The sequence below is a fragment of the Aulostomus chinensis genome, chromosome 1, assembly GCF_037954235.1.
Source record: "Aulostomus chinensis isolate RoL2024-O1b breed Wild chromosome 1, RoL_Achi_v1.0, whole genome shotgun sequence".
Classification (NCBI taxonomy): Eukaryota; Metazoa; Chordata; class Actinopteri; order Syngnathiformes; family Aulostomidae; genus Aulostomus; species Aulostomus chinensis.
This window is the reverse complement of record NC_141320.1, coordinates 5,474,026-5,485,433: the sequence shown is the minus strand read 5'-3', so window position 1 is coordinate 5,485,433 and position 11,408 is coordinate 5,474,026.

Sequence of the window (11,408 nt, the reverse complement as noted above, 5' to 3'; positions counted from 1 at the left end):
TGAACTCAAAATGATGCTAACAGTAATGGAGTGAAAGTTTCGAATAACCTCAAAGTGATGCTGACAGTCATTTGGTAAGAGTTGCTACGAACCTCAAAATAATGTGACAGTTATGTCAGAAGAATTTCTAAAGATCTCAAAATGATGCGACAGTGATTTAATAAGAATTGCTAATGAACTCAAAATGATGCAAACAGTAATGGAGTGAACGTTTCGAATAAACTCAAACTGATTCTGACAGTCATGTAGTAAGAGTTTCTACGAACCTCAAAATAATGCGACAGTGATGTCGCAAGAATTGCTAATGATCTCAAAATGATGCGACAGTGATGTAGTCAGAATTGCTAATGAACTCAAAATGATGCTAACAGTAATGGAGTGAAAGTTTCGAATAACCTCAAAGTGATGCTGACAGTCATGTGGTAAGATTTGCTCAAACTCAATGATGCGAACAGTAACGTAGTGATAGTTGCTAATAAACTCAGTGATGCTTACAGTAATGTAGTAAGTGTTTCGAACAACCTCAAAGTGATGCTGACAGTCATGTAGTAAGAGTTGCTACTAACCTCAATTTAATGCAACAGTGATGTCGTTAGAATTGCTAATGAACTCAAAATGATGCTAACAGTAATGTCGTGATAGTTGCTCATAAACTCACAGTGATGCTGACAGTAATTTAGTAAGAGTTGTTATAAACCTTTAAATAATGCAACAGTAATGTAGTAAGAATTGCTACGAACCTGAAAATATTGCAACAGTGATGTCAGAAGAATTGCTAATGAACTCAAAATGATGCTAACAGTAATGTAGTGATAATTTTTAATCAACTCAGTGATGCTTACAGTAATGTAGTAAGTGTTTCGAACAACCTCAAAGTGATGCTGACAGTCATGTAGTAAGAGTTGCTACGAACCTCAAAATAATGCGACAGTGATGTCAGAAGAATTGCTAAAGATCTCAAAATGATACGACAGTGATTTAGTAAGAATTGCTCATAAACTCAAAATGATGCTAACAGTAATGTAGTGATAGTTGCTAAAAAACTCAAAGTGATGCTGACAGTAATGTAGTAAGAGTTGCTACGAACCTCAAAATAATGTGACAGTGATGTCAGAAGAATTGCTAATGATCTCAATATGATGCGACAGTGATGTAGTAAGAATTGCTAATGAACTCAAAATGATGCTAACAGTAATGGAGTGATAGTTGGTAAGTAACTCAGTGATGCTTACAGTAATGTAATAAGTGTTTCGAACAACCTCAAAGTGATGCTGACAGTAATGTAGTAAGAGTTGCTACGAATATCAAAATAATGCGACAGTGATGTCAGAAGAATTGCTAATGATCTCAAAACGATGCGACAGTGATGTCGGAAGAATTGCTAATGAACTCAAAATGATGCTAACTGTAATGTAGTGATAGTTGCTAATAAAGTCAGTGATGCTTACAGTAATGTAGTAAGTGTTTTGAATAACCTCAAAGTGATGGTGACAGTCATGCAGTAAGAGTTGCTACGAACCTCAAAATAATGCGACAGTTATGTTGGAAGAATTGCTAAAGATCTCAAAATGATGCGACAGTGATTAGGAAAGAATTGCTCATGAACTCAAAATGATGCTAACAGTAATGGAGTGAAAGTTGCTAATAACCTCAAAGTGATGCTGACAGTAATATAGTAAGAGTTCCTACGAACCTCAATATAATGCGACAGTGATGTCGGAAGAATTGCTAATGAACTTTAAATGATGCTAACAGTAATGTAGTGATAGTTGCTATTCAACTCAGTGATGCTTACAGTAATGTAGTAAGTGTTTCGAATAACCTCAAAGTGATGGTGACAGTCATGTAATAAGAGTTGGTACGAACCTCAAAATAATGCGACAGTGACGTCGGAAGAATTGCTCATACACTCAAAATGATGCCAACAGTAATGGAGTGAACGTTTCGAACAACCTCAAAGTGATGCTGACAGTCATTTAGTAAGAGTTGCTAATGAACTCAATTCAATGCTACAGTGATGTCGTGAGAATTGCTCATAAACTCAAAATGATGCTAACAGTAATGGAGTGAAAGTTGCTAATAAACTCAAAGTGATGCTGACAGTAATGTAGTAAGAGTTGCTACAAACCTTAAAATAATGCAACAGTAAAGTAGGAAGAGTTGCTTTGAACCTCAAAATAATGCGACAGTGATGTCATAAGAATGGCTAATGAACTCAAAATGATGCGAACAGTAATGTAGTGATAGTTGCTAATAAACTCAGTGATGCTTCCAGTAATGTAGTAAGAGTTTCGAACAATCTCAAAGTGATGCTTACCGTAATGTAGTAAGAGTTTCGAAGAACCTCAAAGTGATGCTGACAGTCATGTAGTAAGTGTTTTGAACAACTTCAAAGTGATCCTGACAGTCATGTAGTAAGTAAGAGTTGCTACAAACCTTAAAATAATGCAACAGTAAAGTAGGAAGAGTTGCTACTAACCTCAATTTAATGCTACAGTGATGTCTTAAGAATTGCTAATTAACTCAAAATGATGCTAACAGTAATGTAGTAAGAGTTGCTATGAACCTTTAAATAATGCACTGGTAATGTAGTAAGTGATGTAGTGAGAGTTGCTACGAACCGCAAAATGATGCTACAGTGATGTAATGAGGGTCTCTATTTACCTAAGAAATGATGCTACAGTGATGTGGTGAGAGTTGCTACTAACCTAAGAAATGATGCGACAGTGATGTAGTGAGAGTTGCTACTAACCTAAGAAATGATGCGACAGTGATGTAGTGAGAGTTGCGACTAATCTCAAAATGATGGTACAGTGATGTAGTGAGAGTTGCTACGATGCTCAAAATGATGCTTACAGTAATGTTGTGAGAGTTGCTTAAAACCTCAAAATAATGCTACAGTCATGTCGTGAGAGTTGCGACTATCCTCAAAATGATGTTAAGTGATGTAATGAGAGTTGCGACAAACCTAAGAAGTGATGCTACAGTGATGTGGTGAGAGTTGATACTAATTTCAAAATAATGCTAAAGTGGTGTAGTGAGAGTTGCTACGAACCGCAAAATGATGTTACAGTGATGAAATGAGAGTTGCTACTTACTTAAGAAATGATGCGACAGTGATGTGGTGAGAGTTGCTACGAACCTCAAAATGATGGTACAGTGATGTAATGACAGTTGCTAGGAGTCTCAAAATGATGCTCCAGTAATGTCGTGAGAGTTGTGACTATCCTCAAAATGATGCGACAGTGATGTAATGAGAGTTGCTACAAATGTCCAAATGATGCTTAAGTGATGTAATGAGAGTGGCTACAAACCTAAGAAATGATGCTACAGTGATGTAATGAGAGTTGCTACAAATGACCAAATGATGCTAGAGTGATGTAATGAGAGTTGCTACTTACCTAAGAAATGATGCTACAGTGATGTGGTGAGAGTTGCTACTAATCTCAAAATGATGCTACAGTTATGTCGTGAGAGTTGCGACTATCCTCAAAATGATGCGACAATGATGTAGTGAGAGTTGCTACAATCCTCAAAATGATTCTACAGTGATGTGATGACAGTTGCTACTAACCTAAGAAATTATGCTGACAGTGTTGTGGTGAGAGTTGATAGTAATTTCAAAATCATGCTAAAGCGATGTCATAAGAGTTGCTTCTAACCAAACAAATGATGCAACAGTGATGTGGTGAAAGTTGCTACGAACCTAAAACTGATACTTCCAGTAATGTCGTGAGAGTTGCTACAAACCTCAAAATGATGCTGCAGTGATGTCATGGGAGTTGCTACTAACCTAAGAAATGATGCTACAGTTATATAACAAGAGTTGCTACAAATGTCAAAATGATGCAACAGTGATGTAGTGAGAGTTGATAGTAATTTCAAAATCACGCTAAAGTGATGTCGTGAGAGTTGCTACGATCCTCAAAATGATGGTACAGTGATGTAATGACAGTTGCTAGGAATCTCAAAATGATGCTCCAGTAATGTCGTGAGAGTTGCGACTATCCTCAAAATGATGCGACAGTGATGTAATGAGAGTTGCTACAAATGTCCAAATGATGCTTAAGTGATGTAATGAGAGTGGCTACAAACCTAAAAAATGATGCTACAGTGATGTGGTGAGAGTTGCTACGATCCTCAAAATGATGCTACAGTGATGTTATGACAGTTGCTACTAACCTAAGAAATTATACTGACAGTGTTGTGGTGAGAGTTGATAGTAATTTCAAAATAAAGCGAAAGTGGTGTAATGACAGTTGATACTTCCCTAAGAAATGATGCTACAATGATGTAGTGAGGTTTGCTACGAACCGCAAAATGATGCTACAGTGATGCAATGAGAGTTGCTACAAATCTCAAAATGATGCTAGAGTGATGTCATGAGATTTGCTACAAACCTAAGAAATGATGCTACAGTAATGTCGTGAGAGTTGCGACTATCCTCAAAATGATGCGACAATGATGTATTGAGAGTTGCTACGATCCTCAAAATGATGCTACAGTGATGTAGTGAGGTTTGCTACGAACCGCAAAATGATGCTACAGTGATGTAATGAGAGTTGCTACGAATCTCAAAATGATGCTAGAGTGATGTAACGAGATTTGCTACAAACCTAAGAAATGATGCTACAGTAATGTCGTGAGAGTTGCGACTATCCTCAAAATGATGCGACAATGATGTGGTGAGAGTTGCTACGATCCTCAAAATGATGCTACAGTGATGTTATGACAGTTGCTACTAACCTAAGAAATTATACTGACAGTGTTGTGGTGAGAGTTGATAGTAATTTCAAAATCATGCTAAAGTGATGTCATGAGAGTTGCTTCTAACCGAAGAAATGATGCTACAGTGATATAGGCAGAGTTGGTACGATGCTCAAACTGATGCTTCCAGTCATGTAGTGAGAGTTGCTACAAACCTCAAAATGATGCTACAGTGATGTCATGGGAGATGCTACTAACCTAAGAAATGATGCTACAGTGATGTAGTGAGAGTTGCTACGAACCGCAAAATGATGCTACAGTGATGTAATGAGGGTTGCTATTTACCTAAGAAATGATGCTACAGTGATGTGGTGAGAGTTGCTACTAATCTCAAAATGATGCTACAGTTATGTCGTGAGAGTTGCGACTATCCTCAAAATGATGCGACAATGATGTAGTGAGAGTTGCTACAATCCTCAAAATGATTCTACAGTGATGTGATGACAGTTGCTACTAACCTAAGAAATTATGCTGACAGTGTTGTGGTGAGAGTTGATAGTAATTTCAAAATCATGCTAAAGCGATGTCATAAGAGTTGCTTCTAACCAAACAAATGATGCAACAGTGATGTGGTGAAAGTTGCTACGAACCTAAAACTGATACTTCCAGTAATGTCGTGAGAGTTGCTACAAACCTCAAAATGATGCTGCAGTGATGTCATGGGAGTTGCTACTAACCTAAGAAATGATGCTACAGTTATATAACAAGAGTTGCTACAAATGTCAAAATGATGCAACAGTGATGTAGTGAGAGTTGATAGTAATTTCAAAATCACGCTAAAGTGATGTCGTGAGAGTTGCTACGATCCTCAAAATGATGGTACAGTGATGTAATGACAGTTGCTAGGAATCTCAAAATGATGCTCCAGTAATGTTGTGAGAGTTGCGACTATCCTCAAAATGATGCTACAGTGATGTAATGAGAGTTGCTACAAATGTCCAAATGATGCTTAAGTGATGTAATGAGAGTGGCTACAAACCTAAGAAATGATGCTACAGTGATGTGGTGAGAGTTGCTACGATCCTCAAAATGATGCTACAGTGATGTTATGACAGTTGCTACTAACCTAAGAAATTATACTGACAGTGTTGTGGTGAGAGTTGATAGTAATTTCAAAATAAAGCGAAAGTGGTGTAATGACAGTTGATACTTCCCTAAGAAATGATGCTACAATGATGTAGTGAGGTTTGCTACGAACCGCAAAATGATGCTACAGTGATGCAATGAGAGTTGCTACGAATCTCAAAATGATGCTAGAGTGATGTCATGAGATTTGCTACAAACCTAAGAAATGATGCTACAGTAATGTCGTGAGAGTTGCGACTATCCTCAAAATGATGCGACAATGATGTATTGAGAGTTGCTACGATCCTCAAAATGATGCTACAGTGATGTAATGACAGTTGCGAGGAATCTCAAAATGATGCTCCAGTAATGTTGTGAGAGTTGCGACTATCCTCAAAATGATGCTACAGTGATGTAATGAGAGTTGCTACAAATGTCCAAATGATGCTTAAGTGATGTAATGAGAGTTGCTACAAACCTAAGAAATGATGCTACAGTGATGTGGTGAGAGTTGCTACGATCCTCAAAATGATGCTACAGTGATGTTATGACAGTTGCTACTAACCTAAGAAATTATACTGACAGTGTTGTGGTGAGAGTTGATAGTAATTTCAAAATAAAGCGAAAGTGGTGTAATGACAGTTGATACTTCCCTAAGAAATGATGCTACAATGATGTAGTGAGGTTTGCTACGAACCGCAAAATGATGCTACAGTGATGCAATGAGAGTTGCTACGAATCTCAAAATGATGCTAGAGTGATGTCATGAGATTTGCTACAAACCTAAGAAATGATGCTACAGTAATGTCGTGAGAGTTGCGACTATCCTCAAAATGATGCGACAATGATGTATTGAGAGTTGCTACGATCCTCAAAATGATGCTACAGTGATGTAGTGAGGTTTGCTACGAACCGCAAAATGATGCTACAGTGATGTAATGAGAGTTGCTACGAATCTCAAAATGATGCTAGAGTGATGTAACGAGATTTGCTACAAACCTAAGAAATGATGCTACAGTAATGTCGTGAGAGTTGCGACTATCCTCAAAATGATGCGACAATGATGTGGTGAGAGTTGCTACGATCCTCAAAATGATGCTACAGTGATGTTATGACAGTTGCTACTAACCTAAGAAATTATACTGACAGTGTTGTGGTGAGAGTTGATAGTAATTTCAAAATAAAGCGAAAGTGGTGTAATGACAGTTGATACTTCCCTAAGAAATGATGCTACAATGATGTAGTGAGGTTTGCTACGAACCGCAAAATGATGCTACAGTGATGCAATGAGAGTTGCTACGAATCTCAAAATGATGCTAGAGTGATGTCATGAGATTTGCTACAAACCTAAGAAATGATGCTACAGTAATGTCGTGAGAGTTGCGACTATCCTCAAAATGATGCGACAATGATGTATTGAGAGTTGCTACGATCCTCAAAATGATGCTACAGTGATGTAGTGAGGTTTGCTACGAACCGCAAAATGATGCTACAGTGATGTAATGAGAGTTGCTACGAATCTCAAAATGATGCTAGAGTGATGTAACGAGATTTGCTACAAACCTAAGAAATGATGCTACAGTAATGTCGTGAGAGTTGCGACTATCCTCAAAATGATGCGACAATGATGTGGTGAGAGTTGCTACGATCCTCAAAATGATGCTACAGTGATGTTATGACAGTTGCTACTAACCTAAGAAATTATACTGACAGTGTTGTGGTGAGAGTTGATAGTAATTTCAAAATCATGCTAAAGTGATGTCATGAGAGTTGCTTCTAACCGAAGAAATGATGCTACAGTGATATAGGCAGAGTTGGTACGATGCTCAAACTGATGCTTCCAGTCATGTAGTGAGAGTTGCTACAAACCTCAAAATGATGCTACAGTGATGTCATGGGAGATGCTACTAACCTAAGAAATGATGCTACAGTGATGTAGTGAGAGTTGCTACGAACCGCAAAATGATGCTACAGTGATGTAATGAGGGTTGCTATTTACCTAAGAAATGATGCTACAGTGATGTGGTGAGAGTTGCTACGAACCTCAAAATGATGGTACAGTGATGTAATGACAGTTGCTAGGAATCTCAAAATGATGCTCCAGTAATGTCGTGAGAGTTGCGACTATCCTCAAAATGATGCGACAGTGATGTAATGGGAGTTGCTACAAATGTCCAAATGATGCTTAAGTGATGTAATGAGAGTGGCTACAAACCTAAGAAATTATGCTACAGTGATGTGGTGAGAGTTGATAGTAATTTCAAAATCATGCTAAAGTGATGTAATGAGAGTTGCTACTTACCGAAGAAATGATGCTACAGTGATGTGGTGAGACTTGCTACGAATCTCAAAATGATGCTACAGTAATGTCGTGAGAGTTGCTACTGTCCTAAAAATGATGCGACAGTGATGCGATAATTGCGATGAAGCTCATAATGAAACTACAGTGATGTATTAAGAGTTGCGACAAACCTCAAAATGATGTTGAAAATGATGTAATGAGAGTTGCTAAAAACCTCAAAATGATGCGACAGTGATGTAATGAGAGTTGCTACTAACCTAAGAAATGATGCTACAGTGATGTGGTGAGAGTTGCTAGGAATCTCAAAATGATGCAGGGTGACTTTGTGGAAAGTCTTGCACTCCCAACACATTCATTCTTACGAATGCAGTGACAGGTCAGAGCCAAGGGAGCCTCCATGTCCACAGATGTCCACATGGCAGCTGGACTTCCTTTTTCACTCCTTCCCGTTCCTCCTGGTACTTTTTGGCCACCGTTTGTTTGATGGTCTGAAAATGACACCCAGAGTAAATCAATACATTGAAATTAGAGATGAAATAAACTGGAGATATCAAGGACTGCTTTAGATCATTTCCACACAAACCTTTCTGGTTGGCAAACATATGAGGCTCAAGGACCTGAACCAGTTCCCTGAACCCTTCCCTCTCAACAGTGCTGAGGGGCTGGCAGTCCTTCAGGATGAAATTCAGCAGAGCCTCATCCAGCATCTGCTTCCTGGAAGCTGGATGGTTAAAGATGAAGGAGAGAAGAAATGAAGAAGAATTAATGATCAATGAAGCAACTGTGAGTCAGTTGGAGAGTGGCTGTATACCTGAGTTCATCCTGGTGGATCTGGGACTTCATTCTCATGCCTGGCCCCATCATGCCTCAGCACTGAAGAGGTGCTTTTGTTGAGATGAGACGCTTCTGTCCAACAAATGCCACATTCAACCTGCAGAAAATAACATGAGTACTCAGCTAAAAGTTCCTTTCTTCATGGTGACTGGTGTTTCTTAGTCTTAGACCACCAGGTTTCCAATGAGGTGTATCGGATACGTTGTTGTGTGCCGCTGAAATCCGTCCAATTCCGGCGTTGTTTCCTCATGAAATGTGTTTGCCTTAAAGCTCATTAAAGTGTTGAACCACAATATCGTTCACCATAACTGAGTCAACTTCAAGATAACCTACTTCTACATTCCAGTCCCGGCTGCTCCTGTTCTGCTGCAGTCCAGAAAACAACAACCCGATACAATTGGCGCTCCTTCCCACAGCTCCGGCCCGGATCCGCATGGTTCCGCTGACTGACTGTGAGACGCGCTCCCTCCAGAGTGGCACAGCCCGATGGGGGTCCTTATCTGGCACGGGGGCGTAAAACAGGTGCGACTGCAAAGCCTGGTTTATTCTGCGTCGAGGGAACGCGTTGCTCTGCAATACACCGCCAAGCCGCTAGGGGGTGTGGCTTTGTCTTTGTATTGTTTACGGGGCTCTTGTCGGATTCCTTGGTTTTCTTCCGGTCACAGACAACAATTGTTGGCCATTTGTCAGTCTTTGTAGTGCCGCGAAGAGGCATTGTAGAGGTGGTCGTACTTGAGCACCTCCTCGATAATCCTTTCTTCAGCTTGGTCCATTTTTTCTTGGAGCCTTCACCACAGAACCTTTGAAAATGGCGGTGTTGCTGTGCCGCGACTGAACCGGAAATAACGTTCTGAGCGGACCAATCACAGGACTCGACGTTGACGTCACCACGCGTCGACGCTATGCGTAGGCAGGATTTTTTGGAGGCGCGTTTCAGGCTACGGCGGAGGTATGAATACTACGCGACTCAGAAGCATAAATCAGGCTTAAATCAGGCTTTATAGTCCAACAGGAAGTTAGCATGTCAGGGATGAGACACCCTTTTCGTCCAACAGGAAGTTAGCATGTCAGGGATGAGACACCCTGATAGTCCAAAAGGAAGTTAGCATGTCAGGGATGAGACACGCTTATCGTCCAACAGGAAGTTAGCATGTCAGGGATGAGACACGCTTATCGTCCAACAGGAAGTTAGCATGTCAGGGATGAGACACGCTTATCGTCCAACAGGAAGTTAGCATGTCAGGGATGAGACACCCTGATAGTCCAACAGGAAGTTAGCATCTCCATGGTTCCCTTGACCAGAAGCCAGTGGGATCGTTCCATTCTGACATCTTGATTGACATTTGTCCTTCTCTGAGCTAAATAGCTGGCAATCATTTGAAAAAAACCTTGATTTACTTTTTGTATTTTGATCTTCAGCTCATTTGCATACTTTTGTTAAAATTCTCCCCTTTTTGTCTTTTTTTTCTGCTGTTTTGAGCACAAAGTCCACCTGGTGCCTAAAGACCAGTTCAGCATGGACTACGTTGAACCTTCAGTCCGCTGCATCAGCACCCATGGATGGTTCCCCCCTGACAGGAGGATTCTGGTGAGGAACATTAGTGGGACAGCACTCTTGTTAGAACGGTTCTGATCCACCTTCCCTCCCCCTGTAGCTCCTCCTGTGTCCCCTCAGCGCTCTTGTTAGAACGGTTCTGATCCACCTTCCCTCCCCCTGTAGCTCCTCCTGTGTCCCCTCAGGTTTCCAAACTCCCTCCCACTGGCTGGTGCTGAAGGAGGGCCAGAGCTCCTCCTACAGGAGCCCATCCTGGCCTCCCCCGCTGCAGCTCCTCCACTGACCTCCCACCAGAAAGATGAGCCCCCTGGTTCAGAGGTGACAGACCACCTCTGGGAGCAGACAACAGAGACCACATCAGGCTGGACTCCGTGCAGGTACGGAGGCTGACGGCTGCTGAGTGAGTGAGTTTACGACGCTCCCACCACTGCTGCTGGATTGATTTAACACATCTGGAATATTTAGATTTATTCTGGGTCAACATCTGCATCTGTTGAAGTCCTCAGTCTCCATGCAGGTGGTGTTGTTCCAGATAAAAGGTCTCAATAACAGCATCACTCCAGGTGAAACCATTCCAAAGAAGGCTAAGTGGAGCTGGCATATCAGCCCCCAATGGAAGCCTGCTGCTGCTGCCAAGCTCTCCATGTCATCATGGAAAAGTTGATTGTTCAACTCAATGTTTTTCCCATTGGGAGGAGATTTGTTGTTCCAACATGAAGTCTTTTCTTGTGATGAGTTTGTGTGTTGTAGTAGCATGAAGATATCTTGTTATCATGATCAACTCATCTGGCCTGGTGGAAGAACGCTGCTGTGTTTGGATTCAGACGAGTCAAATCTGAACCAGGGACTTGTAGTTTTATCCTCGGTCTCCGGACTCATAAAATG